Genomic DNA, 24,595 nt, shown 5'->3' on the forward strand with positions numbered 1-24,595 from the left:
TCCTGCATCCCACCCCCATCCTCCAGCAGTTTCCTGCTACTGCCAATCTTTTTCTTATAGTATTACGATAATTGTTCTAGGTCCTCTTATGAGTGAGAACATGTGATACACAGTTCTTTGTTTCTGTGATAGAACACTCCATATGATAGACTCCAAGTCCATCCAGGTTGTTGTGAAGTTCATGATTTTGTTCTTCTTTATGGCTGTGTAATATTCTACCATGTATACGTACCACATTTTAAAAAATTTAGTCCTCTTTTGATGAGCAGCATAGTTGGTTCCATGTTCTTGCTACTGTGAACAATGCTGCAGTAAACATATATGTGCAGGTGCCTTTTTTATAAAGCAATTTGAGTTCTTCCGGGTATATTCCCAGTAGGGGAATTGTGGGGTCATATGGAAGGTCGATTCTTAGATCTTTTAGGAATCACCACACTGTTTTCACAGAGGTTGACTAGTTTACACTACCACCAACAGTGTAGACATGTTCCCTTTTCACTGCATCCTCTCCAGCATCTGTTGTTTATTAAGTTATTGATGATGGCCATCCTGAGTGGAGTTAGGTGGTATCTCAGTGTGGTTTTAATTTGCATTTCTTTGATGACTAGTGAGGCTGAGTATTTTTTCATGTGTCTGTTGGCTGCTCGTATGTCTTCTTTTGAGAAGTGTCTATACATATCTTTTGCCCACTTGGCAATGGGGCTGTTTGTTTTTCTTTTCGGCCCATTTGATTTCCTTATAGATGCTAGATGTTAGGCCTTTGTCAGACATAGAGTATTTTTCCCAGTCTGTGGGCAGTCCCTCTATTCTTTTGATGATTTCTTTGGCTTTGCAGAAGCTTGTCAGTTTGATGAGGTCCCACTTGTCTATCTTGTCTCTTATGGCATGGGCATTTGGGGAATTGGTTGCCAGTTCCAATTTCCATAATGGTATCTCCTACATTTTCTAAGGTTCTTATAGTTTGAGGTTTTATGTTTAGGTCTTTGATCCATTTAGAGATGATTTTTGTGTATGGTGATAGGTAGGGGTCTTTATTCAATCTTCTGCATGTGGTCAGCCACTTTTTCCAGCACCATTTACTGAAAAGGTTCTCCTCTCCCCAGTGGTTGGTGGTAGAGGCTTTGTTGAAGATGAGTTGGTTGAGAAATTGATGTTTTGCTTCTGGAATCTCTATCCTGTTCCATTTGTCTATATGCCTATTCTTGTACCAATACTAGAGTGTTTTGATAATTGTAACATTATAATAAAGTTTAAAGTCTGGGAGTGTGATACCTCCTGCTTTGCTTTTTTGTTTGTTTGTTTTTTGGGTTTTTTTTTTGTTGAGGATTGTTTTGACTATTTGTGTTCATTTATGTTTCCATATGAATCCCTGAATTGTCATTTCTGGGTCTAAGAAGAATTTAATGCATATTGTGTTATATCTACAGATTGCCTTAGGTAGGATGGACATCTTAATGTAGATTCTTCCAATCCATGAGCATGGCATATTTTTCCATTTGTGACAAAGTATATTTGATACTGGCACTTAGAGTTCTATCTCAATATTAATGACATGACAAGAATAACATGTTGGTCTCCTGATAGATTCAGACTTAAATCTGTGAGTGCCTCAAAATCCCTATAGAACACAATTTGACATTTTCTACATATTTAGGACAAGGAAGATAAATAAGATAGACTCAAAACTTTCAGATTTCAAAGTCAAAATGGTTTAGGTATTACATCAGATCAAATTACTCAGGTAATTTATAAACTCCATTATAATTGTGATAAGATATGGAATATACACAGTTCAGTGCTTTGCCATTTTGAGAAGTACTTTTTTTTTTTTTGAGTTGGAGTCTCACTCTGTCGCCCAGACTGGAGTGCAGTGGCCGCTCCTGGCCACCGCAGCCTCGACCTGCTGGGCTCCGGCGATCCTTCAACCTCAGTCTTCCAAGTAGCCGGAATTACAGGCATGCGCTACCATGCCTGGCTGATTTTTTGATTTATTTTAGAGATGAGGTCTTGCTGTCCAGGTGGGTATTGAACCCGCGGGCTCAGGCAATCCACTCACCTCAGCCTCCCACCTCAGCGCGGGATTACAGGCTGAGCCACCGCGCCCGGCTGAGAAGTACTTTTATAAACTGACAATTTTAGTCTTTTTAAAAAATAAAATGTTACCCAGAATCTCAATATTGGCAAAGATATAAAAAAATGAAACATGCCTCACTGCAGTGTTTGAACTAGAAATGGGTGGTAAGGTTGAGAGTGAAGCCCTGACTCTGGGGCCTCCAGCCTTCTTCCTGAGACATTTACCAGCTTCCCCTTATGCCAGACCCCCTGGAATCCCCCAGCATTTTCAGGCTTTGCCAAATGTAGATTGAAAGCAAGTCGTTGCCATCAGTTATTCTCAAAGTGTGCTACTCAGACCTGCGGCATGAGCCTCGCCTGGTGCCTTAGAAATGCACGTGCTCTGAGTATGATTGACTCCAAATCCATCCAAGTTGCTGCAAAGTTCATATTTGTCCTTCTTCATGACTGTATCATATTCCATTGTGCATAGGTACCACATTTTTTTCTTTTTAATCCAGTCCAAGTTCGATGGGCAACATGGTTGGTTCCATGTTTTTGCTATTGCGAAGAGAGCTGCAACAAACATACACATGCAGGTATCTTTTTTGGTAGAATGATTTGAGTTCTTTTGGGTATATTCCCAATAGGGAAATTGCTGGGTCATAGGGAAGGTCAATTTCTAGTTCTTTCAGAAATCGTCACACTGTCTTCCAAAGAGGTTGAAACAAAGAACAGAGTTCCATATGTTCTCACTCATAAACGGACCTTGAAAAATTATAATGCTACAAAAAAGTGATTGACAGGAGTGGGAAACTGTCGTGGGGTGGGGTGGGATTGACAGTTGAGGGAAACCGCTAGGGGAGGGAGGGGCATACCCCATCAACAACGGTACCTACATGATCAGTATTTATATACATAACCTTGAAATGTACCCCACATCTTTATAATAAAAAATTAATTAATTAATTAAGAAAAAAAGAAATTTACATTCTCTGGTTCTAACGTACTATGTCAGGAAGCCTGGGAATGGTGTCCAGCAACGTGTTTTACCAAAATCTGGTGCATGCTAAGTAACATTTGCAAACCACTGGCTTTACAACATTCTGCATCATTTCAAAGTGCACTTCCTTGTGTTCGTTCCTTGTATCAATGACGTACACGGGGGCAGTTGCTGTTACCTGCTTTGGAGTTAAGGACACCCAAAGAGAATTATGGCCAACACTGAAGTCTTCTCACTTTGGGGCTGGGACACTTTTTGTCATATCATGTGACCACAGTGGCTCATCTAGTGTCGTAGAAATTCTGCATTTCAAATACTGCGAGATATTTTTAAATGATGCTTGACAATTATGTAATGAGAGCAAAAAAAGAAATACTTCACCTGTGAAAAAATTAGAAGGTTGACAGGGAATATTTAAATTCCAGTAGGACGGTAATCTGTTTGCAGAAGTTGCATTTCTCTTGCAGGGTTGCAAAAGCACCACATGGACTCCAGCTCTGGGCCCTCTCTCCAAGAACAGCAATATTTTGCTTCACACACATGAGCTTAGCTACGCTCAGCATTCCCCTTTTTTTGAATAGCAATCACCTCTCCTGGGTATTCGTTGCAGGGTAACATACCTCTATTTTACGTGACTTTCATTCTTGAGGTATCCTGGACTAAAAGAAACACTTCAGTTGTTGCTGGAAAGACATGCAAGAGACTGAGTTTAAAGATAAGACTGTATTTCCTCCTCCCAAGAGACAAGCTGCTTGATTATTTGTTTAGGTCTCCCGAACTGCTGGAGCAGTGGCCGCGGTGTAAAGGGCATCTTGTGCCGTGAGAAGGAGATTTGGCACCTAAGGAAATGAAAAAATATTAGTCCTGTTATCATCTGAACTTACAATGGAAGCGCTGCCTGGCAGATAACAGCGTTCAAAGTTCTCTCTTCTACTTATCTTGCATTACATCTTCCGAACAAAACCAATGTGTGGACAACCGAGGCTTGTTCTAATAAAAAAACTGGCCTGAAATGAAATTCTTGACATACCAATCATTCTCTGCAGCCAACTCATTTTTTTTTCATCCAAAGCATGTTTGGAGAGCACTTTAATGAATGTTTTGCACTTAGTCATCGACTTTATTTTCTTTGCTAAGCGTTCCTTCCGTAGCCAGAAAGGAACAAATGTTCCCTGGGATGTATAAAATATTTTCTAGAATGTTATGAGCATAAGGTTTTATTGAGAATTAAGAAGGAAAAAAAAAACCCTGACAATGATGAGAATCAAAATTGACTTTTTCAGTTAAAAGGAACAAATGAGAAATGTTTTTGATTGCTGTTTTTGACACTACAGCTGAATGTTCTAAGAAAATTGCATCATAGATCTGAGTAAAGCCAAATACTAACTTGACTGTTAATTGGTAGAGATAGACTCTGCCAGGTTAAAGGCCATGGTTCTTGAGTTTGTGGAAAGCTATTGGAAACACTTTAGGGTAGGCAGGTGTGATCAGGACTTAGGCCAGGTAAATCAGTATCTACATGCGTGTTACAGCTTTCCCTAAACAAAGCACACCTCCCACCTCATCCTAACCTCACTTCACCTGGACCTTTCATTCCATAAGCAGAAGTAAAATTTTTCGTGCAGTGTCCTGGAATAGAGTAAAATTGTCTTCATTTTATTTTTCTTTATTTTAAAGATGGGGGGTTTGGCAGTTGAGGGAAACTGCCAGGGGAAGGAGGGACACACCTCATCAACAAGGGTATCTGCATAATGAATGCTTGTATTTCTAACCCTGAATTGTACCCCACATCTTTAAAATAAAAATAAAAAATATAAAGTGCCGTGGTGCTGTGGGGTGTGTTTTTAGCATGTTAATACATTATAATTAATGTGTGATAAGAAACAAGGTCAGGTTGAGGGCAAATTCATTACCATCTTGGTTCTAGCAGGTTTTAGCCAGTTTTAACTGGTCTCACTGCACCCACCCTGTTGTGTCACAAACTTTGGGTTTTCCACTACTTTTTGCCCCTTCTTAGAGTATTATGATCATTGTTCAAGGTCCGTTGATGAGTGAGAACAGATGGTTCTCTGTTCTTTGTTTCTGTGAGAGATCCCTGAGTACGATCGACTCCAAATCCATCCAAGTGGCTGCGAAGTCCATATGTTTGTCTTTCTTTAGGGCTGCAGCCCCATTCAAAAGTGGGCAAAAGACATGAATAGACACCTCTCAAAAGAAGATATACGGGTAGCCAATAGACATGAAAAAAACGCTCAGCCTTACTCATCATCAGAGAAATGCAAATCAAAACCACATTGAGAAACCACTAACCCCAGTAAGAATGGCCATCATTAACAAAACAAACAACAGCATATGCTGTCGAGGACGCAGAGAGAAAGGAACACTCCTACCCTGCTGGTGAGAATGCAAACTAGTGGAAGTTTGGAAGACAATGTGGCAATTTCCGAAAGAACTAGAAATGGACCTTCCCTATGACCCAGCAATACCCCTGCTGGGAATATACCCTGAGGAACTCAAGTCATTCTACCAAAAAGATACCTGCACATCCATGTTTGTTGCAGCTCTATTCACAACAGCAAAACATGGAACCAAGCATGCGGCCCATCAAAGCCAGATTTGGTTTAAAAAAGTCTTTATTTTTAACACTGTGGTCAGCATCGGTCCTTTCCGGAGAGCAGGTTTTGAAAACTAAGTGAGGGATGAAACCCTAACGGCAGTATCAGCAGGGAGGTGGTAGTCGCTAAAAGACAAGGCAAGGGCCATGTCTGGCTCCTTCACCCTTGAGCTCCACAAGTGACATGAGATCTGACAAAGCTTATTGGCTGTTTGAATGAAGGTCGGCGTGGATTACTTAAGCTGCAAGGAAGTGTCACTGTGAGTGGAAAAGTGAGTCTGAGGCACCTCCAGCAAACTGTAATGATGTCAGAAGTGTTTGGATTCCAAAACCTTGCTTCCCTTAGTAGTCATTAGTCAGTTGATCCCAATGGAGTCTTAAAAGTAGCTAAAAATTATTGCTAGAAGAGCATCAAAGGTATGAAAACAGTGCTTCTTAAACTGTGTGTGGCAAAGGACCAGTTTTCTGTTATTGCTTTTGTTTTTGTGCTTCATCTTGGGCCAATATTTGATAAACTATAATAAAATAGATTCGTGAAACAAACAACATAGAAAAAAGTGGATATACAAATACAAGGCCATTATTATTTTATTATTATTTCCTGCAAACGTCAATGTACCCTGTAAGACTGTTATTAAAAGTGTCTTTGAGCATCCTCTCTCTCTCTTTATCTATCTTGTTGCATTGGTAATACTTTTAAGCATGGTACCCATCTGCAGAAGACACGACTCCGCCTCACATCTTCCATTTCGTTTTCTAAATGCTGCTTGGAAAGCGGAAACACCATCTGAGGATCTTCTGCTTTCCAAGCTGGAGTCTGCAGAACACACCGAGAAGCCTGGAGCTAGAAAGACGCCTGGAGAATGATTTGGGAATGCTCACAGGAGCAGAGAACGGCACAGCCAGCAGCAGTTTGAGGCATCAAACTTTGTTTGTTTGTTTACTTTTGAGTTGGAGTCTTACTCTGTTGCCCAGGCTGGAGGGCAGTGGCACACTCACGGCCACCACAGTCTCAACCTGTTAGGCTCAGGTGATCCTTCCGTCTCAGCCTTCCAAGTACTGGAAACACAGGCATGCACCACCACATCCAGCTAATTTTTTGATTTGTTGTAGAGATGAGGTCTTGCCAAGTCATCCAGGCTGGTCTCAAACCCATGGGCTCGGGCAATCCTCTCACCTCAGTTTCCCAAAGTGCTGGGATTTCAGGCTTGAGCCGATGTGCCCGGTCTCCACCTCATTTTTAAAATCATCTTTCTTGCTTTTTTAAATTGAAATTTATATTTAATCACTACTGTTTCCTATAATTATGTCACTCTTGAGATAGTATGCATATATTATACATCTAATAATTAAAATTAAATTTTTTTATCAAATGCTTTTTAGCATTTAAGTATTCTTCTTATTTATTTATTTAAAAGATGTGGGGGTACAATTCAGGATAAGGTACAGAAGTGGTCATCATACAGGTGAAGTTTGGGTCACCCTTGGGACTCCACTTCACCTGATTTGAGACCAGGTGCTCTGAATGATGGTATGTGCCCCCCACTTCCCTCCCCTGGCAGCATCTGCTCCTGCCAAGCCTTTTCTTATAGATTTATGATAAATATTCAAGGTTTGCTTATAAGTGAGAACATGTGGTACTCAGTTATTTGTTTCTGCAATAGTTCTCCGAGTATTATAGGCACTAAATCCATTCAAGTTGCTGCAAAGTCCATTATGTCCTTATTTATGACTGCGTAATATTCCATTGTGTATGTGTACTACATTTTTTTATCCAATCCACTTTTGATGGGCAGCACTGTGGGTTCCATGCTTTTGTCATTGTGAATAATACTGCAATAAATATGCCTGTGTACATATCTTTTTATAGAATGATTTAAGCTCCTCTGGGTATATTTCCAGAAGGGGGATTGCTGGGTCATATGGAAGGTCAATTTTTAGATCTTTTAGGAGTTGCCACACTATTTTCCATAAAGGTTGTATTAAATTATTCTCTAACCAATAGTGTAGAAGTGTTCTCTTTTCTCTGCATCCTCTCCGGCACTTGTTGTTTTTGAGTTATTTATGATGGCCATCCTCACTGGTATTAGGTGATACCTCAGTGTGGCTTTAATTTTCATTTATATGATGATTAGTAGCATTGAACGTTTTTTAATGTTACCTGTTGGCTGTTCATATGCCTTCTTTTGAGAAGTGTCTGTTCATATCTTTTGCCCACTTTTTAAATAGGGCTGTTTGTTTTTTTCCTTTTGGTACATTTGAGTTCCTTGACGATGCCAAATGTTAGGCATATGTCAGATATACAGTTAGTCAATATTTTTTCCCATTCTGTGGACTGTCTCCCCACTCTCTTGATGGTTTCTTTTGCTTTGCAGAAGATTTTAAGTTGGATGGGGTCAGACTTGTCTATCTTATTTCTTATGGCATGCATCCTGGGTTTTTATCAGGAATTGGTTGCCTATTCCAATTTCCGTAAGGGTGTCTCCTGAACTTTCTAGGATTCTTACAGTTTGAGGTTTTACATTTAGGTCTTTGATCCATTTAGAGTTGACTTTTTTGTGTGTGATGATAGGTAGGGGTCCCGTTTCAAATTTCTGCATGTGGTCAGCCAGTTTTCCCAGCACCATTTACTGAATAAGTTCTCTTCTCCACAGTGGTTGTCGATGGAGGCTTTGTTGAAGATGAGTTTGCTGAGAAATTGAGGTTTGGACCCTAGAATTTCTATTCTGTTCCATCGGTCTGGTATCAATACCAGGCTGTTTTGATTTTTGTAGCCTTATAGTAAAGTTTAATGTCTGGAAGTGTGATACCTTCCGCTTTGTTTCTTTTGCTAAGGATTATTTTGGCTATTTGTGTTCTTTTATGTTCTTATATGAATTTCTGTATTGTTCTTTCCAGATCTGGGAAGAATGATGTTGATAATTTAATGGGTATTGTGTTGAATCTGCAGAGTTCCTTGGGTAGGATAGACATCTTAAAATGTTGATTCTTCCAACCAATAAACATGGGATATTTTGTTATTTGTTTGTGTCTTCTCCAATTTCTTTGAGCACTGGTTTGCAGTTTTCATTGTAAAGATTTTTCACTTCTCTGGCTAGGGAGATGCCAAGGTATTTCTTTTTCCTTTTCTTTTCTTTTTTTTTTTTGTGTGTGTGTGACTATTGTGAATGGGATTGTGCTTTTTATTTAGTTCTCTTTCTGTTTGTTGTTGATATAAGAATGTGACTGTATTTTGCATGTTTATTTTGTACCCTGAAATTTTACCAACATCCTTTATCAGTGCTAGGAGGCATTTGACAGATTTTCTTGAGTTTTCAAGGTATAGGATCATGTCATCCACAAAGAGGGATAACTTAACTTCCTCTTTTCCTATTTGGATACCCTGGATTTCCTTCTGTTGTCTGATTGTTGTAGCTAGACTTCCAAAACTATGTTGAACAGAAGGGGTAAGAGTGGGCAGCATTGTCTTGTTCTGGTTTTTTCAAGGAAATGCTTCCAATTTCTGTCAATTTAGCAATATGTTATTTGTGAGTTTATAATAGATGACTCTTACTGTTTTTAGGTATATTCCATCTATATCCAGATGATCGTGGGTTTTTATCGAGAAGGGATGTTGGATTTTACCAAAAGATTTTTCTGCTTCTAATGATATAATCATGTGGTTCTTGTATTTATATCTGTTGATGCATATTCATAAATATGTTAATATAATATATTAATTAATATATTAATAAATAATATATTAATAGTGTTTATGCTCTTGCAGATGTAGGACCAGCCCCACATCCCAGTGATAAAGCCAACTTGCTCATGGTGGATGATTTTTGAGATGTATTATTGGAAACTATTTGCTAGAATCTTGTTGAGAATTCTTGCATCTATGTTCATCAGGGATATTGACCTGTAGTTTTCTTCCTTTGTTGGATCTTTGCCTGGTGTGGGTATTAATGTGATGTTATCTTCATAAAATGATCTGAGGATAAGTCCATCTTTGTTAATTGCCTGGGTCAGTTTCAATAGTGTTGATATAAGCTCCTCCTTGTATACTTTGTAGAATTCCGAATTCCACAGGAAATTCTTCTAACCCAGGGCTTTTTTTTTTTTTTTTTGTAGGCAGTTTTCTTATAACAGAGTCAATTTCCGGGGTTATTATTGGTCTACTTTGAGTCTCAATTTCTTCTTTTTTCAATCTTAGGTTTTGTGAAGTCAGAAAATCTTCCAGTTCATTTAGGTTTTTAAGTTTGTTTCCACATAGGTGTGCATAGTAATCTCTGATAATCTTTTGTATTTCTTCATGGTCATTTGTGATTTGATCTCTTGCATTTCTGATTGTGCTTATTTTGGCCTTTTTCTCTCTTTTTCTTAGGCAAAATGGCTAGGGATACTTCAGTATTTTTTATCCTTTCAAAGAAGCAGCTTTTTGTTTTGTTGGTTTTTCTGTGATATTTTTGTCTTCTATGTCCCGTATTTGGGCTTTTACTTTGGTGATCTGGATTCTTCTGCTGAAGTTAGGGTTTTGGTGGTCTTGTTTTTTTCACTCCCTTAGGTGATTGTTTAGGCTGTTAACTTGTGATCTTGTTATTTTCTTGATGTATGCTCATAGAGATATGATTTCCTCTCTTTGCACTGTTTTCATGGCATCTCAGAGGTGTTGGTAAGATGTTTCTTTATTTTCATTTGTTTCCAGGAATCTTTTAATTTGTGTTTTTATTTCTGTGTTGACCCAGGAGTTGTTCACCATCATGCTATTTAGTGGCTATGTGTTTGTGGGTTTTGGGAGCGTTTTCTTGGTGTTGATATTTATTTTTATTCTACTATGGTCTGAGAAGGTCCATGGCAGTATTTCAGTCTTATGAAATTTGTTTATGCTTGATTTATGGCCAAGCATGTGGTCGATCTTGGAGTATGCCCCATGCCATGATGAGTAGAATTGTATTCTATGGTTGTTTGGTGGAGTGTTCTTAGGTATCTGTTGAGTCCATTTGGTTAAGCATCAAGTTAATATTCTGGATCTCCTATTTGATTTTTTACCTCAATGATCTATCTAGCGTTATTAGTGGGGTACTTAAGACCCAGGTATGATAATGTTAGAGTCTATATCTTTTTTTTTAGTTTACTTAGTAGCTGTTTTGTAAAAGCTGGTGCTACTGTGTTGGGTATATATGATTAGGATGGATGTTTCTTATTGATAGATTGAAGAGTTTTTCATTATGTAGTGTCCTTTGGTATCTTTTAAAATTTTTGATAGTTTAAAGGTTGTTATTTTCTGATATTAAGATCAGGACTCCTGCCTTCATTTGTTTTCAGTTTTCCTGAAAATTTGCTTTCCATCCTCTAACTTTGAGTCTGTGAAAGTCCTTTGTATTGAGGTGTGTTTTCTGGAGGCAGTAAATTTTAAATCCAATTTTCCATTCTATGTCTTTTCAATAGTGCATTTTGTCCATTCATGTTCTGGCTATTAAGGCTCTTATAAAGCTTGTTGCTGTTGTTGTTACTGCTGCTATTTGTTTATTTGTTTGTTGGCTTTCATTTGATTTAGGGGTTCATATATGTGTGTGTTTTCAATTTTGCAGTCACTTTGCTTGCTGTGCTAATCCTCTGTTTTCATGCATCCTTGGAAACAGTGTGGTTTGTTTTTTTCTTTCTTCTGTGTTTAATGCCTTCTTAAGCATCTCTTATAGAGTTGGTCTGGAGGCAGCATAAACTCTTAGGAACTGAATGTCTGAGTAGGGTTTTTATTCTCCATCACTAATGAAGCTTGGCTTAACTGGGTAGGAAATTTTTGGGGAATTGTTTATCCTGAGAACTTTGAAGATTGGACTCCAGTCTCTGCTAGCCTATAGTGTTTCTGTAGCTAAGTCTGCTGCTATTCAAATTGGTCTTCCCCTCTAGCTTATCTGATCTTTCCCTCTCACTGCCTTTAAATTTTGTTCTTTTATGCCTACTTTGTGTAAGCAAACTTCTATGTGTCTGGGAGTTGGTCTTTTCATTTGATGCCTTGCAGGGGTTATCTGAATCTCTTGTGTTTGGTTTGTCTTGTCTCTGATGAGATGAGGAAAGTATTTTTTGATAACCTCATGAATGCTGTTCCAAGGTGGTCTTCATATTCATCCCCCCCCTTTTTGTTTACTGGTGTGTCCCTGCCACTGCAACCCTTGGTGGTGGTGGGGAGTTGGCTCCAGTTTCCAGCCCCTCCCCTCTGCTCTCAGCCCACAGGCCAATGGGGCCACTCTCCATGTGGATCAGGTGCACACTGGACTGCATGGGGAAAGGGGATGGCTCAGATCCAGATTCACCCAAACTTGGCTGCCACTAGGTCTCTCACTCTGACCACATGCATCTGTGCTTGGCCCAGTGTAATAAGTCAGATATCTCCAGTATCATGTACCCAGAGTATTCTCCCTGGGCAAATGATGGTCAATTCCAGAGGGATGCAGAGCTCACCCTTGGTCTCAGGATGCAGTCTTCCCAGAATCTGTCAGCTAGAAAAGTTCCCTGCCTGGTTTGGGGACATAAAAAGTGACATCAGTCCACATCTTCTTCTCCAGTGAGGTTCATCTCATATTTCCTCCATGCACTTTCTCCAGATCCCACTGCTAATGCCTGGCCTGTTGCCACAGGTGGTGGAATGGACCAGGTGCCACGTACTGAAAGGTTGCTGATCTATGCTGCCTTCTCCCAATAGATTCCCTGAGAATAGCGGATGTGTGCATACACACACACACACACACACACACACACACACACACACACACACACTCATCCATGCTTAGACTCTCATACTCCAACCACTTTCATCATCATCTTGCTCTGGACTTTTGTTTTTCTTATATAACTTATATTCTCAAATTTTGGTATACTGTACTATGGGTTTATTTCAGGCTTAAATATTGTGTAATTTCTTCCTGACTTCGACTCTAGCTTATAAATTACTTATAATTACCTTTTTTAGCTTTTCAACTGTCTTATTTTAACCAATATTTTCTTTTGAATTATAATTTCACTAAATTGTAGTCAGCGAACATGGACTCTATGACTTTTTTGAGAAAATGTTTTTGAGATTTTCCTTGTGGTCTAATAAATTTATAGTAGATGTTATATTATTTTTGTTTCATTTTATTAATATGATCTGTCTTTCTAATTTCCTGTTAATAGCTTTTTCTTTGAATTACATTTTGTCTAATGCAACTTTCTTTTAGTTAATATTTGTGCAATATAATTAATTTTGCTCTTTGTTTTCATCAGCTCTATATTATTTAATTTTAATTGCATTACTTAGAATCTAAAAGTTTCACTTTTAAATCTGGTCTAAGTATTTTCAAGTAACTATTAGCTACATTATATACATGTTTTGGCAAAATGCTAACTCATTATCTACATTTCTCTTTCTCCTGAGCCAGACAAAGACAAGATTCAGCAGTGTCCCACCTGGGGATGAGGTCAGAGATGGACTTACTTCTTCTGCAGCAGAGGATAATAAGAGGGAAGAGAGAAAGGGCTAGGGAAAAGAAAGAACAATCTCGAGAGTACAACAGCCTGATTTGGATGCAGCATTAGGAAGAAAACATTGGGGACTGTGGTCAATTAGTCGATCACTGTGTGCACTGGAGGAAGTAAGTACAAGTGATGATCCTTCAATTAGGGCATTCTATGTTCAGTTTCCCTATGGGACAATGCAATTACATATCTTCATATAGTCAAAAACATAATTTAGTGTCATAATCAGAAAAGTGAGTATACTTTGTTGAAGTCGTTAAAGGATTAACTGTAATGAGCAAAGGAAAAAGTTTGGTATCCCTAAAATACAGGTTCTGGGAGCAAGAAACTCCTCTTTCTTAAACTGATGGCAAACGTGGAAAAATACTTGGCAAAGTTGATGGGGGGAGGCTTTTTAATAAGTGTGACTCCAGATCTCCTTAATCAAAGTAAACATACTGGATTCAGGTGAGTTAGAATGCTCTGGAACCCTGAACACACTCAGGGGAGAGTCTGAAAATGTCCACTTCGTATCCTCCATTTCATTTTCCAAATGCTGCTCAGAAAAAACCAGAAATGCATCTGAGCAACATTTAGTTTTCAAAGCAGCAGTCTGAAGGAATTGTCTACTTTTAGAAAAATAAGATGCCCCCTTCTCATTTTCCCTTCACTTCTCAGGGAAAAGAGGAAAAAGACAGATATCAGGACAAGAGAGATATAATTTGGACCTTTTGTAGTTTATTTTTTATTCTTTCTTTTGGAAGGGAAGGAGTCAAGTGTGTATGCAGCAAGATGAAGGGCTGAGGAAATATAGCTTCATTAGAGGGAAAATTTGAATGATAGCATCAGGGTCTGTAGTCTGCCATGTCCAGTATTTCCTCACTTAGACCCTGCCACTGGTTCTTCTTTATTTTGCGTTTCCCCCATAGACGATGCAGGCAGAGTCTGGAATCTTAGACCCTATTTGTTTTTAAAACTGCTTAGAGCCTGTCTTCTTCTGTCATTTATATTTCAGGAGAGCTGGTGAATAAGTTAGCAATCCAAGGGCTGAATATCTTCATACAATATGCTGCTTTCTGCTAATGTAGATATCTGGAGAATGCTAAGAGAAATATATGCCTTTTTTGTTTGGTGACATGAGGACGTTTTAAAGAGTTGTAAGTATCATTATTTATTGTTTCAATAAACAATAGCCAATTTGCATGAATTGACAAAGAAAAAGAAAAAAATGCAATCGCACTACTAGTATTTGTCTCCTACTATGACATTTGTTTAAAAATATCTGTGTCCTTTTGAGATGATTTTATGCAAAGTATATATTAGGGACTCATTCAATCTTCAGTTGAATTGAGTGACAAGACCAATGGATCACATACCAAAAAATAGAAATAGAATATATTTCAACTTTCTCAGAGATTCTGGCTTAGTTTCACATAATAAACTCATACAGAAATTAAGAAAATAGTTTAAATCATATGTTCAATGCATGTGACCAACTGAATGCTTTGCAACTATATTTGTAGGTTAGTGTTTTCCTTGGGGAGAGAAGATGTAATCCAAGTAAAGTGGTAAAAAAAATTGTCATGAGTCCAAAATAGTTTAAGATATTTTACTGATCATACGTATTTTTCACACATTTTATCATAATACCATTTGTCAAATAGAATCTTTAGAAAAAATGAAATTTATGCAAAGGTGCAAGTGGAATACAACTTGTATTCAATTACTTTATACATTCAAGTCCAGAAGAATTTTTAAAATAAACCCAGCAGTGAGAATGATTAAATGAATGCAGCCATTTTAAATTCATATCTACAGATTATAGTTTTAGAATTGTATTAGTCTCAGTATAGAGTTATGGCTTACATTTTTGGTTGAAAAACATTATGAAAATACTGATACACCCAGTTACATTTTTCACAAAAGAAAAAAAATTAAGATGGAATACTGTGCAACTTAAAGGTGTTCTTCAAATAAATGAAGACACAGGGTGCAATTTTTAAATTGTTTTTCAAACTGAATGATATGCAAGTATATATTTTCTTTCTCTGTCAGCTAAGAAGGTTAGAATCAATGATAGCCCAAAAACATTGTGTTTCTATGGAACAGATGTTGGTTTCTAATACCATTCTCTAATAAAGTCAATCAAGATCCTTAAAATGGGTAATCTATGACTAGGGGAAAATATAGCAGATGAGTCTGGAGCATATTGTAGTGTGAGAAAGTAAAGAGTACTAGAAACATAAAATTCCACAGCGACGGGGATATCAGGAGTACATGGGAGCAAACTGAAATACTTCACAATGGTCAAAGTCAGAACAATTTGAATAACAACATACATAAAGTAGTATTGGATGATAACCCAAAGTATAAATTAAATATCCACGAATCCATACACACATACATGAATAATCGAATAAATAAGTAAATAAGGGAGAATAGACAAATTTCCCATGCAGAAGAATTTGAAATAATTTATGTTGAGATTCTTTCCTCAAGGAGGGAGGAGCATTAAATTCTCACTTCTTAAGTGATTGTCTTCCAAAGAGTACAGTATAGAAATTAGAAGAAAATATAGAAAAGGGAGAAAGAGTGACTTACAATGGAGAAGCCAGGTAATCAAGGCTAATATCAACAATAATAATTCACATTGGTATGATATAACATGAGGCGATGAAAATGATCATTAATCCCTGTGACCTCCACTTGCTGTCTTACCCAGGAAAATGCCCACAACTCCAATGCAAACATATGAAAAACATCAAACAAGTTTCCATGAAAGAATTTTTGCATCCCACAAATACCTAGCCAGTACTCATCAAATTCATCAAGGATATCAATATAAAAATCTATAAAATGTTAAACGAAAAGCAAAACCTCATTATGATTGCAAATAACATGATAAAATATCTAGGAATACATTTAGCATAAAATGTTTGAACACATGAAAAACATAGATCATTCTGGAATTTCACAATAGTAGTATGAAACACAAGTTTCTCTTTAGGATATTGAAACAGCATCAAGGTATAAATTCTCCCTAGGTTAATTTGCAGACTGAATGCGATATTAATGAAAATATCATTGAATTTTATCTGGAGAGAGGATGACAGGGAATAATGAACACATATATAACAAGGTTCTGGCATCAGAATGATGCTGACCTCATAAAATGAGTTTAAAAGTGTTCTTTTTACTTTTAATTTTTGGAAGAGTTTAAAAGAATGGATATTAATTGTTTTTTTGAATACTTTGTAGAATTTTCTCATGAAGTTTTCTGATTCTGGGCTTCTGTTTGTTGAGAAGTTTTTAATTACTAATTCATTTCCTTATTTGTTATTGATTTGTTCAGGCTTTCTATTTCTTCTTGATTTTTGTCTAGTTATATTGTATATACCCAGGAATATATGTATTTCTTCTAGGTTATTCCATTTTTGGGGATATAATTGTTCATAATAGCCCCCTTATGATTGTTTTTATTTCTGAGGTATCCACCGCAATGTCTCTTATTTCTAATTTTAGTTGAGCCTTTTCTAGTTTTTCTTAGTCTAGCTAAGAGTTTGTCAATTTTGTTTATTTTTTTCAAAAGAATTTTGCTGCATTGATTTATTCTGTTCCTTTTTACTATTTGATTTAGTTCTTCTCTAATTTTTATTATTTCTTTTTTTCTTCTAGCTTTGGGTTTTGTTTGTTCCTCTTGTCCTGGTTCTTTAAGGTGTAAAGCTAGGTTGTTTATTTAAGATAGTTCTCATTAAAAGTAGGCATTTCTTGCTATGAGCTTCTATCTTACCATGGGATGTAAGTTCTGGTATGTTGTGCTTTTAGTTCATCTGTTTCTAGATAATTCTTAAATTTCCTTTTGAGTTCTTCTTTGATCTAGTGATTATTCATGAGTATATCATCTAGTTCCTACATATTCGTGATACCAAATGTGTATGATCCTTTCAATGTTCTGTTGAATTTTGTTTGCTAGTATTTTACTGATGATTTTTGCATAGATGTTTATCAGGGATATAAGCTATAGCTTTTCCTTGTAGTGAGTGCCTTTGTCAGTTGATTTTAGGGTGTTGCCAATCTCATAAAGAGATTGTATGTGTTCACTCTTCTCTATAATATGTGCAATATAAAGTAGTTAAAGTAATTGGAATAGAGAATCGAACAGTAGTTGCCAGGGATTATGGGGAGAGTGAAAAGGAAAGATGTTGGTTTCAGAGCACAAAGTTTTAGTTATTCAATATAAATAAGTTCTAGAAATACAGGGTACAACACTATGGTCATGGTTAATAATACTCTATTGTATACTTTCAATCTAAGTGTTTTGGCTATACACACACACACACACACGCACACACAAACACACACAAACACACACACGAAGATAGTAACTGTGAAATTATGGATATGCTAATTATCTTGAGTGTGATAATTAGTTCATAATGTATGCATATAGCAATCAAGTCATACATTTTAAATACAAATTATTTTAAATTGTCCATTATACCTCAAAGCTTAAAAAAATAGCAAACACTATTAGAAAGGAAGAGATAGGAATTGAAATTTATATGATGTTCAGCTTACTACAAAACCTCTATAATTAAACCATGTACTAATGGCACATTTGTCTACCTACACAGAAAACCATAGCAAAAAAAAGGATATGTTTTAATTCCACTCATCATGCATAATTTAAAGAATATAAAGAAGTATTTTATATTTAGCCAGGCATGTACTATATGTTTGCTCTTCGTTCCTTCTTGAAGTTCAAAGTTGACTTCTGGTTTCATTTTCCTTCTGACTGAATAACTTCCTCAGCATTTTGCTTTTTTTTTTTTGTTTTTTTGAGTTGGAGTCTCACTCTGTCGCCCAGACTGGAGTGCAGTGGCCGCTCCCGGCCACCACAGCCTCGGCCTGCTGGGCTCCGGCGATCCTTCCGCCTCAGCCTTCCGAGTAGCCGGAATTACAGGCGTGCACTACCACGCCCGGCTGATTTTTTGATTTATTGTAGAAATGAGGTCTCGCTGCCCAGGCGGGTCTCGAACCCACGGGCTCAGGCAATCACTCACCTCAGCCTCCCAAAGGCGCGGGATTACAGGCTGAGCCACCGAGCCTGGCTTGCATTTTGCTTTTTTAAAGAATAGGACTGCTCATAAGTTCTCTTAGTTTTCCCTCACCCAAGAATGTCTTTACTTCTCCCTCATGCCTGGAAAAATTGTTGTTGGACAAAGAACTCTAGGTTGTCACTTTCTGTTCTTTCAGCATTTTAAGATGTCCCATTGTCATCTAGTCTCCACAGTTATCTCATTTGTAGCCCATTTTCCTTTATATATATGCTGAATTAAGATTTTTTTTCTTTTAGATCTTTTATACTGTTGGTGGGAATGTAAACTAGTACAACCACTGTGGAAAACAGTGTGGGAATTCCTAAAAGATCTAAAAATGGACCTTCCATATGACCCAGCAATCCCCCCTTCTGGGAATATACCCAGAGAAACTCAAATCATTCTACAAAAAATTAGAATAAAATAAACATGTACATGCATGTTTATTGCAGCATTCTTCACTACAGCAAAAATATGGAACCCACTGTGCTGCTCATTGAAACTGGACTGGATTAAAAAAATGTGATCCATACTATGGAATATTATGGCGCCATAAAGAAGGACAAAATTATGAACTTCACAGCACCTTGGATGGATTTAGAGTCTATAATACTCAGTGATCTATCACAGATTCAAAGAACTGAGTACCACATGTTCTCACTCATAAGTGGACCCTGAACAATTATCATAATACTGTAAGAAAGGGATTGGCAGTCATGGGAAACTGCCAGGGGAGGGAGGGAGGGGGCATGCTTCATCAATAAGGGTAACATCTCAAACCAGGTGAAGAGGGAACCAAAATCAGGCCCAAACAATGACCATTTATATACCTAATCCTGAATTGTATCCCACATTTTTAAAAATAAATAAATAATATTATTTTAAAAGATTTGTTTCTTTAGCTTTGATCTTAAGGGGTTTAATTTATGATGTACCTAGGCACAGTTTTCTTTGGGTGTGTTTTATTTTGATTTGATGAGCTTCTCAAGTCTCTACATTAGTATCTTCCACCAAATTTGGAAAGTTTTCAAATATTATTTTTTTCAATTCCTTTTTCTGCACTCAAATTTTTCCCCTCTTCATCTGAAACTCCAATGGCATGAATGGTAAGACTTTGCTATTGTTCCACAAGTTCCTGAGCTTTGACCTTTTAAAAAAAAAGTATTTTGCAGGGTGCAGTGACTCAAGCCTGCAATCTCAGCACTCTGGGCAGCTGAGGCAAGAGGATTGCCAGAGCCCAGGGGACTAGCCTGGGCAACTTGGTGAAACTTCATATCAACAATATATCAGAAAAGTAGCTGGGCATGGTAAGTGCATGCCTGTGGCTACAGCTCCTTGGAAGGCTGAGGTGGAAGGATTGCCTGAGTCCAGCAGGTTGGACTCTGGGGTGGCTATGAGCATACCACTGCACTCCAGCCTGGGCAACAGAGTGAAATTTTGACTCAAAAAAAAAAAAAAAAAGAAAAAGAAAAAGTATTTTATCTCTATATTCCTGAAATTAGATCATTTCTATTGATCTATCTTCAAGATCACTAACTTCCTCCTCTGTTTTCATCATTCTGTTATTGAACCCATTTAGTGAATCTTCTACTTTAGACAATATATTTTTATTTATAAAATCTTCAATTGTGATTTTTAAGATTCTATTTGTCTGCTTGAAAATATTTCTCCATTTATTTTTAGTATGTTAAGCGTCTACACTGCCTCAAGGCTATAAGACAGCATTAAAGTCTCTGAGTGATCATGCCATGTGTCAGTCATCTCAGGGTTCTTATCTGTTAAGTGTTTTTTCCCTTGAGAACTGGCTTATTTATAGCTCATGTTTCCTGAGGTCTACTTATATCAAGTAATTTTGTATTGTATCCTAGACCATCGAATTATGAGAATGTCCCCTGCAGAATTCTTCCAGAGACTTCCTGTTGCTGCTATGACTGCTTCTGATACAGTCGTATTGTTTTATTAGGCGGTCAACCTGGTCAGGTCCAGCAGCAAGTTATTCCTCACCTCTTGCCAGCAGTGATTCCACTGTCAATTACATTTTCAAAGCCTCTATTATGGTGCTTGGCTCTGACCGTGCCACCCCTGGACTTGCAAGACTTGGCAGTGGTTCTCAAAGCCAGTGCCACATTTCTAGAGCCTGTTTCATGCATACCCAGGTTGCGAATGAGTACAGTAATTGTATGGGTCTACATACCCAATTGTGGGAATCCTTTTGCAGTTCTATCCTCCCTAAGACCTCACCAATAATCTCTGGCTCCCAAGGGTCTTCTTTTCCAGTGTTTTTTAGGCCTAGATAGGCTTTTTTCAGAGTTTTAGTCTGCTGAGTTTGTTATGGTTGATGACTACAGGTTACCCTCAGGGCAAAGTTATAAGAGAAGAGAGAGAAAACATGTTGGAAATTCCATAGACTATTTGGATAGCAGTTCCCTCTTTTCCTTCTTCTTCGGACTGTAGACACAGGTTTTAACCGGGATGTTATATATCTGTCACTCCATCTCCATTACTGCAGCAGCCATTCCTCTCGCTTCACTTTTCCTGGTCTATGACCAGAAAGTGGAGTTTTTCCTCAAAATTTTTGCCATTGGTGTCCACTGCACAGTTCCATTACTTGAGTCATTGGGTTTTCCCTGGATGAAAGTTGGAAAATAAACAGAGAAACAAACAAACACAAAGCCAACTCAGAAATTGTTCTGGTGCTTGTAATTCTTCAAGTTTTGCTTTGTTCCTTTACCTTTCTGTTGTTAGCTTGTTCAGTCCTTGAGTGGTGGATTTTTGTATTCTGTTCAGAGTTTATAGTTGTGACTAGGCTCTCATAGTCTTACTCAACCTTGACTGACACTGAAACCTCCAATTCTTCAAGTTTTACTTTGTTCCTTTACCTTTCTGTTGTTAACTTTTTCAGTCCTTGTGTGGTTGATTTTTGTACTCTGTTCGGAGTTTATAGTTGTGACCAAGCTCTCATAGTCTTACTCAACCTTGACTGACCCTGAAAGTTCCCATTCTTGTCTTATGAAAATCGACTGAAATATCAATGGTAAATCCATGTATTGTATGTCCTCTATGTACATATTCTACTTCCCATGGTCCAGAAATGTGAGTAAGTATATATACATAGATCTAAATGTACACATAAATATGGAAAAAGATGTTAAAATGAAACAAAATGTTAATAATTCAAAAATCTGTGGGAAATGTATAGAGTTATTTGGTGTTTTGTTTTGTTTTTAAGAATCCAGCTGGGCTCGGTGGCTCAGTCTGTAATCCCACGCCTTGGAAGGCTGAGGTGAGTGGATTGCCTGAGCCCGCGGGTTCGAGACCCACCTGGGCAACTTGGCAAGACCTCATCTCTACAATAAATCAAAAATTAGCTGAGTGTGGTGGTGTGCGCCTGTAGTTCCAGCTACTTGGAAGGCTGAGGTGGAAGGATCACAGGAGCCCAGCAGGTTGAGGCTGCGGTGGCCGGGAGTGGCCACTGCATTCCAGTCTGGGCAACAGAGTGAGACTCCAACTCAAAAAAATAAAATATAAAATAAAGAATCAGCCCAACCTGGAGTATGGTGACACAATCATGGCTCACCACAGTCTTGAATTCCTGGGCTCAGGCAATCCTTCTGCCCCAGCCTTCTGAGTAGCTGGGACTCCAGGCTCGAGCCACTGTGCTTGACAATCACCCGCCTTGGCCTCACAAAGTGCTGGGATTACAGGAGTGAGTCATCATCCTGAGTTTTATTTATTTTATTCATATAACCTTTTATTAAATTTCTAATTATTCTTAGAAAAGTGAGAGAGAGGTAGGAGAGTGATGGGAGCACAAAATAACATAAAGTGTGCCTAGTTCTATACCAGGGAGAGTGAGGGCCAGTTAGAAGCCCAAACCTCACCAACGTGCAGCCTATTTATGTAGTTAATCCTCACTTGTACCTTACAGCTCTATAATAAAATACAATTTAGCTTTAAAAAGTTTTTTTGAAAAATGAAAAATATCTCTGAAACATCTCCAATTAGTACTAATTTTTAAAATAAAATTGTCCAGTGCATTTTATTTGCCAGTACTGTTTTGAAAGCTCTTAGAATCTTCATTATAACTTGAGCTTTCCTGAGCAACATAGAATGACAGCTTTAACACAATAAATCTTCGTATTTTTATAAACAATTTTTTCCTTGAAAAATTCTTCCAATTTCTTTTGCATCATCAATTCAGAATCCACTGTTTTGTCAAAAATTAATATGATGGAATCTAAAAACTGATGAAAACACTTTAGGGTATCTTTGTTATGTACGTGTCAAGTGTTGTAAATTTTTTTAATTTTTATTGTATTTACTTGCGTAAAAATTCTGTATCAAAATAAGAAAATAGAGATGAACACAATAACTGTGTTCTATTCCAAATGAAATGTAATCTCTTGTTGAATCGCACAAATGTCACATCTTACTCTTTAACTTCATTGGCTATTTCAAGTGTTAATTTTTGGATTAGACAATGATGAGAGTTACATTATTTTTGTAGCATTTGCTTAAAACAAGTGTTTAAATGTCAGTGGCAAGGACTTTGAAAGTTATTTTTCTGCCTGACAGCATGTTTCTTCTTTTTCTCAAAGTAAACACACTATAATTTCACAGGTTTCATAGAGTTTTATAGCAACATTTCTTTTTTTGTTGTTGTTGTTGGAGTCTCACTCCGTCGCCCAGACTGGAGTTCAGTGGCCGCTCCTGGCCACCGCAGACTTGACCTGCTGGGTTCAGGTGATCCTTCCACCTCATCCTTCCAAGTGACTGGAACTACAGGTGTGCGCTTCCACACCCAGCTAATTTTTGATTTATTGTAGAGATGAGGTCTCGCCAAGTTGCCCAGGTGGGTCTCGAACCCTTGTGCTCAGGCAATCCACTCACCGCAGCCTCCTAAGGCACGGGATTACAGGCTGAGCCACCGAGCCCAGCTATAGCAACATTTCAGTCCAAACAAATATTTAGTAATTCATTTTACTAAAAATATAAAAGTTTATGTATTGTCCTAGTCTCTATGACCAAATGACTTTGGGTGGGAATATTTGGTGATTCACGCTTTTATTTAGTGTCTCTAGTTATTACTCATTTGGTTGGTGGTACTACGTGTGAGTCAATTAAATATCTCTCCTGCTTTCAAGTTTGCAAGGTTAATTAAAGAAACAGTAATGACTGACAAATAGATAACTGAAATTATATTAAATGGTGAGAAATAGGGTTTTATAAGACATAAGTGAATGATATCAATGAACGGGAATATTTTGGGGTATAAAATGTCCAAAAATGAAAGAAGAGAAAACTCTTTAGTACTCCTGAGGAATTAACAGAAGGTCAATGAGTTGAAGGTTAGTGAATGAAGGGTGACAAGACCCGATTGTGGAAGAGACCAGGAAAATCATGTGGAACTCTGAAAGTCATGTTAAAGAATCAGGATTTTATTTCAAATATTAAGACCTTAAAATTTGCTTTCAATTTTAAGTATGAGATTTGCAATAAGATATATATATTTCTCTGATTGCCAAGTGGATAGTGGAATTGGGAACAATAACAAGGAAGTAGAAAATTCAACTATGAAACCCTGGTTACTGTTGGGAGCCAGCCTTGGAGGCCTGCCTAATTGACAAAGCCCAGGTGCGCTGAGGACCCCCGGCTACAAAGCGAGTCTGGGCAGCTGAGGCCCTTCTGTCTGCCACCTTTGCTGTTTGTTATGGCTGAAGAATTCTGTGCAGTTGTGGAAGAAGAAAATGGCATGCTTATGCGAAGTACTCACAGCTAACCTGAGAATGTCATGGTTCATTTTTCCATTTTCTCACTATGCCGCTTGGCCTTTTCTAACATATGCAAGGGTTAAACTCTGAAGCACATCAAGAATGCTTTCTTTCACTTGGTTATAAGTTACTAGATATTGCTTGAGTAAAAAATGATATAAGCATATTCACTCCTTATTTGACTTAGAATTATGTAGTTTAGTGTTTAGATATAAGGTTTTTTAAAAGGACAAGTTTATAGTAAGTTCGTTATGAATTCATTGTAAGTTCTAACACTTATCTAGGAGTTACGTAGGTGATTTATTACACTGTTTTCACAGATTTAGGATGAAGATTAATCGTTAAGGTTTTTACTTAATGCAATAGTTAAAATTCTAAGTTAACATTTATAGAGTGGGTTTTCACTGAATTCATAATATACTAATTGGATACTTTTATGATAAATTAACTAAAGACAGAAAGCAACCTTGGGGGCCTGGGAAACATTATTAAAAGCTTCTTTTGAGTTTTCTTTAGAAATAAACACTGCAGGATAAGAGAAAAGCAATGAAGACACCTGGACAAGAGAGGCGATTACAAA

Source organism: Carlito syrichta, unplaced genomic scaffold, assembly GCF_000164805.1.
Source record: "Carlito syrichta isolate Samal-C Ts95f unplaced genomic scaffold, Tarsius_syrichta-2.0.1 Scaffold305206, whole genome shotgun sequence".
NCBI lineage: Eukaryota > Metazoa > Chordata > Mammalia > Primates > Tarsiidae > Carlito > Carlito syrichta.